Genomic DNA, 6,420 nt, shown 5'->3' on the forward strand with positions numbered 1-6,420 from the left:
CATCCTCACTTGCTCATGGTGGTATTCATCGTCATAATCTCCCTCTCAAACACGCAATCATGGACTTAGAGGATCAATTGACTATATCGTCTTGGAATTTGTAAGTCATATCATGTGTTTGCCCCTTTGTGTTTACTTTTTAATCATCTATTATCTGTCTTGCTATGTAGACATAAGAAAGATTCACCACATTAACTCGCATTAAATGTAGGAGCATTTTTATGTGATGAATGTTTGTGTATGATCTTATGTGTAACGCTATGTAATTTACATATATTTAATTTCACCGAGACACTTCATGATATCGGATTGTTCGAGAAACCCTAAATGTTGTTGGAGTAAAGGATCATCAACAAAAGCGTTATGTGTAGTTAAAAAGAACATTAATGAATTCATTTTACTGCAAAATCGATGTCATGAATAACCTCAAAATATTTGTAAAAAATAATTGATTGGAGATGAGATGTACATTACATTGATTCAATTCAAATTAATTGAAATTCTCCTTTGACGAAGCAAATCTGAAAGATACATATCAAATTCATCGCAATCAATCAATTACTGATGACCTTGACTTGCATAAAATCTAGCATGTACAAACAAGGAAAATATGTTAAGTAACACTAGAAAAACAAGTTGTTAAAAAGTAGGTGAGAAAATAGATAGTTATTGGTTTGAAATGAAACTTAATTGGTGTTATTTAAATACGTGATTGACTTCCTTATTTCGACACATTGAACAATCCATCAATATATAAGGACCAATATACCCTTGAACTATTCATCACAATCTGTCAAAGATAAAAGGATCACTATACCCTTGAACCATCCATCGAACAATCCGTCAAGATAAAATGACCAATGTATCCTTGACTAATTATTCAATGCAAGGTAAAAATACTAAAATACTCTTTACTTGACTCAATAATTACCTGTTACATTTTGTATATATCATTCATTTTTCACGAGTTACTCATTCTCAAATCTCCAAAGTGAATTTGTACAGTATCTCAAAAATGGAAATTGCACATCCTCACTTGCTCATGGGGGAGTTCGTCGCCATAAACTCCCTCTCACACACGCAATCATGGATTTGGAGGATCAATTGACTACACATTTTTGGAATTTGTAAGTCGTCCCATATTTTACCCATTTATGTTTACTTTTTAATCATCTATTATTTGCTTTTCTGTATAGACATAAGAAAGATTCACCACAACAACTCGCATTAAATGTAATGAACTAGTGTTGTTTGGCCCGCGCCCAAACTACATTCAAATTAATAATTGACTACATATTTTTGGAATTTGTAAGTCATCCCATATTTTACCCCTTTATGTTTACTTTTTAATCATCTATTATTTGCTTTTCTGCATAGACATAAGAAAGATTCACCACAATAACTCGCATTAAATGTAATGAACTAGTGTCGTTTGGCCCGCGCTAAGCCCGGGCCCAAACTACATTCGAATTTATATTTACAACCTTTTTTATGTGTTTCTTTGTTACTCTTCCTTTTTGTTTTGTTTTTGTAATAGTATATCAATTGTAAAGATAGTTTGACAAATTTCCCGATGTTCTAAAATATCAAATCATATAAAAAAATTGTAAGTTAGAAAACAACATTTTTCATAGAGTACATTTAGACTTCATTTTTACAAACAAATGTATGCACCAAAGTTATCCTCCTGAAATTTTTGGGGTTAAAGTCATTACTAATGATTCTAATTGAGTTTTACCTTATGTTGGATTACTTAATTATTTTTTCTCATTAAACTTATATTAGCTATCCCATTATTGGGGGGAAAATAAAACATTTACAGTATTCAAGTACTCCCTCCGTCCCAATTTACATGACACACTTTCTTTTTTAGTCAGTACCAAAAAGAATGACACATTTTCTTATTTGAAAACAATTTAACTTTAAACTTTGCATTTTACACTTAACGAGATGATCTATAACCACATAAATATCTTTAACTTGTTTTAGACTAAAAGATTCAAAAGTCTTCCTTTATTTCTTAAACTCCTTGTCCGATCAAACTACATCATATAAATTGAGACAGAGGGGGTAATATAAAAAATATTTGATGCTACAAATTGTTGTATGATGATGTCAATGAAATTAACTTATTAATAAGGATAACATTTAAAATTAAATAAATAAAAGTCTTCATATGACGAAATGCTTTTGTAGATGTTCCTTCAAATTAAACCATACAAAAGAAATTGAAAAGTTGATGATTTTTTTTTTATACTATAATCTTTCATGTTCTTAAAAAAATGCATGTTAAGAAATGATGTATTTTTTTTTCAAGGAATTTATATTGTAATTTCTTAAAGAGAAAAGACATTTTTTCACCTCTGAACTTGACAGCAAAACTCACTTTAGCAATTAAACTTAACTTATAATTATACACCCCTTATCTAATATGAACTGAAATAAATACCACCCGGAGATTATAATACGACTCTGACAATGGAAGGTGCATTACACACGCGCCATGTCACTGCCACATCAGCACACGTCACTGCCAGATCAGCACACGTGGCTGCCATATCATCACCACATTAGAGCACCTTCTTCTTCACACCCCCACCCCCAACCAAACCCACCTTATTCATTCCTCCTTCTTCTTCTTCACGCCAACCCTCACCCCTAACCAAACAACCAAACCCACCTTCTTCTTCCGCCCCTACACCCCCACCCCAGCTGCAACGAAAAAGGAAAACTCAAATTCATTGTCATTTACCTCCATTATCATCAACGCTCCATCAACAACAATGGCTACCTTTCTTCTTCCATCAACAACCATGGAACTCCAAAAATCCGAAAAAATCAACAACCATGGAACTCCAAAACTATCAATAACATTCTTAATTACGGAAAAACAAGAGGAAGCAGTGATAAAATAATCCAACGGACATCCGTTGAGATTAAGATAATAAAAAACCATCCCATCGGAAAAAATAGTACCGGTGAACTCTAATCTTTCCTACCAATTGATTTTTTTTTTCTCAACCTTTAATCTCATTTCCATTTTTTCTCTTTTGCTCATTTAATACTTGAAAGAGGCTATGTGTTTAATGGAGAAAAGACATCTGGGAAGAAGACAAACATGAAAGAGGGAGAAAAAACGACCAAGGAAAATGGAAAAAGAATAAGAAGAAATATTGAAATTGAAACCGTTCTCCTTCCACCGGCTAACCACCACCATCGTTGTTCTCCTTCCACCGGCGAACCACCATAACAACGAATTGACCTAGCAACAAAACATAAATTTGATTCTAAATGTTTTATGAATTATGAAGAAAACTAATAAAAAAGAATTTTGCTGAAATTGCTGATAGAGTTGTTGAAGAATTCAGGTTTCAAATTCAAGGAGAAAAATTAAAAAAAGAAGAAGAAAGAAGTTGTTGAAGAAAGAAGAAGATAGCAGCTGCGATTTGGGGGAAGAAGGAGAGGGAGGAGGGGTTGGGGGTTAGAAGGAGAAGGGGGTTTAGGGGCCATGCGGCCCATTTTTTATTGTAAAATATACATACATCAGTGGGCCCGCCTTATTTTTATGAAATTTACGAGCATGGATTTCTTTTTTTTGCCACATCAGCATTAGACGTGGTATTTATTTCAGTTCATACTAAATAACGGGAGTATATAATTACAAGTTAAGTTTAGTTGCTAAAGTGTGTATGTAGTTTTACTATTTCATGTTTAACTAACCATTCGTCCTAAATTATATAAAACGTTGATTATCTCTCGTAAAATATTTCAATATCCAAAAAATCACTCTTGTTTGCAATTATTTAGTATTTTTATTATTTGGAGAGCTAAATTGTATTTTTTTAATTAATTTTTTTCAAATATTCTTGGCTATAAATAAAAAATAATTTTTAATTAATAATTAAGAAGGTTAAGGTAGAAAGAGAATGCCATGATAAATTTCTAACTTGTCTATAATAAATTTTATAGGAAAAGAATAATTAGAAACAAGTTTAATAATCATTTCCACATAAAAGAAATACAACAAACTTTTGGATCTATTTTAAATTTGGTTGAATAAATAGATTTTTTGTAGTGTCACTATCACTTTTTTCACATCATCACTCCTTATAGCATTAAAAAAGCCCATATAGCTATTCAAATTTACCAAAATATATAAAAACTTGCAATGTAATTAAAGCTTCAATTGGGGATAAAATGGACAAAAAAAATCATGTGAGTACTACAAAAATTGGAGATTCTCGCTTCCATAGAATAGTAAAGTAATGTGCGTAAATGATTTTAGTGTAGGGACTGGATCACCTCCAGTACCAAATGCTCCAGTACATTTAGGGATGACAATTGGGGAAAGGAGGCAGGGCGGGGTAGGGAAAAGGCATAATAAGACAGGGCAACAGGTAATTGGGGCGGGGCGGGGCGGGACAGGACAGGACAGGACAAAATTTAATTTTTGAATAGGGAAGCCCAAGGATTCAGGTTATATTTGGATTGGATAAAAAAGGACTGACCCGTTTTCTCATGCTTCATTGTTACCCATTGCTTACTCTTCTTTTTTTCCCGTCCAGTGCATGGATGGTAACCCATTAAGTTTCAAAATGTTGTTATACAAAATCACTAGGATCATATGATGATTAGAAGCATAGTTCAAATGAAATCTTTGTGATTATAAAATATTTTTTAGTTTTTTCGATCCTATCTGATTGACTCATTTTTTTAAAAAAATATTTAAAAATATGATTTATTTTAGGTAATTTATTTTTGATATTGAAATGGTTAATGTACAGTGACGATTTATATTGTTCGTCGTAATGGTGTTAATTCACCTTAATGATCATACTGATATATCACTAAAATGTTATTTTTTAAAAAGAAAATTGATTTTGATTAGAAAAACTAAATAAATTAGGTACAGATAATCCAACCAAATAGACCCTAATCTATCACCTATATGGCATATAGTTTAATTGTTTAGGTTTTGACTTACGTGGAGGCAAAAACGATAAAGAACAATTCAATAAAAAAGTTGAAATAGTTAAATAAAAATAAATATAACTGAAAAATAGAGAAAAAATATGAAAAAGAGTCTAAATGGGGCAGGGCAGGACATGGCAAACTTTTGAAAAATTGATAAACGGAGGGCAGGGCGGGTCAAAGTCTTAGTAGGTTAAGGCTTGCTCTGCCGTGCCCTATTTACATTCCTAAGTACATCTCGATGCAGGTCTTGATTGCCGCCACGTGTTATTGTAAAAAATTAAAGGCTTGATCGTGGAATGTTTTTTTTCACTTCACTCATCTCTATCTTAGAATACACAAAACACAAATATCTCCAAAGCAAAGAACTTTTTACTTTATCATTCCATTTCTTTCCTCCAACTTGTAACAGCAATTTGTCACTTTTTTCCCTGGAGAGGAACTTTTCTGAATTATGCACTACCATTTTCTTGTACCCAATTCAACCGCAAAAACCCAACTTTATTTTCTTCAGAGAAATTAAAAAATAATCTATTTTTTATCTTGACAATTTGTTGTTGGATAAATCAATAATGAATTTAGTTTTGCTGGTTTGATGGAATAAATAGAATTAGTGTAATTGTAACACGCACATGGAATCCGTTGGAGAATTTAGTGCTTCCAATCAGTGGCGAATTTAGGCTGAAAAAATAGATCACGTGAACACATGATCCTCCGACTAAACTCGCTATATTATGTGTATAATTTTTAAAATATATCTAATATTAGCGGAAGTAACCCATTATCAATTGAGATTGAGTGGAGCACTGGTTAAGTGTCAAATCTAAATCCTCAAGGTCGAGGGATTGAAACCTACTTGCTGCACTTTCGCATTTTTTTCTTTTAAATTCTAAAGCAGCCTTTAATTATGCATCTCTTTGATGCCGTTGTGATTATAAAACAATTTACTTATTTTTTGTTTGTTAAGTTGATGTCACCATAAAATTCTATATCTTATCTTAAAAGCAATGGTGAATTCATCCTCTTGAAATCCTGAATTCGCCTCTGCTTCCATTGTTGAAAGCTTAGCTTATACAGTGAAAAACAAGCACAGATATGTTTTGGACATAAGAAGTTGAGACAACGTATGAAGAAAGACCAAATAAAAAGAAAAGAAGTTGATGTTATCCCCAACCTTTAGAAGTTTAACGTGACACGTGGCTTAAATATAAAATACCATTGAGAAGTACTAGCGGATTTGATACTGGAGGGGATTTTTACCCTTATATGTAACGCTATGCAATTTACATGTATTTCATTTCACCAAGACACTTCTATAATATCGGATTGTTCGAGAAACTTTAAATACTGTTGGAGTAAAAGAACGTAAATAAAAATGTTATGTGTTGATAAAAAGAATATTAATGAATTCATGATTTTGCTGAGAAATCTTTGTCTTGTTCTACAATT

The 6,420-nt window shown here is 32.1% G+C and overlaps 1 non-coding gene across 1 annotated transcript; it reads left to right on the forward strand.

The window, feature by feature from the left end:
* The first annotated feature begins 4,615 nt into the window (after positions 1–4,615).
* Positions 4,616–4,709, forward strand: LOC132634528 (small nucleolar RNA snR60/Z15/Z230/Z193/J17). The gene has a single exon (XR_009580246.1). It is a non-coding gene; the product is annotated as a small nucleolar RNA snR60/Z15/Z230/Z193/J17 (small nucleolar RNA).
* Positions 4,710–6,420: the final 1,711 nt, after the last annotated feature.

The sequence above is a fragment of the Lycium barbarum genome, chromosome 3 (genome assembly GCF_019175385.1).
Source record: "Lycium barbarum isolate Lr01 chromosome 3, ASM1917538v2, whole genome shotgun sequence".
NCBI classification, from domain to species: domain Eukaryota; kingdom Viridiplantae; phylum Streptophyta; class Magnoliopsida; order Solanales; family Solanaceae; genus Lycium; species Lycium barbarum.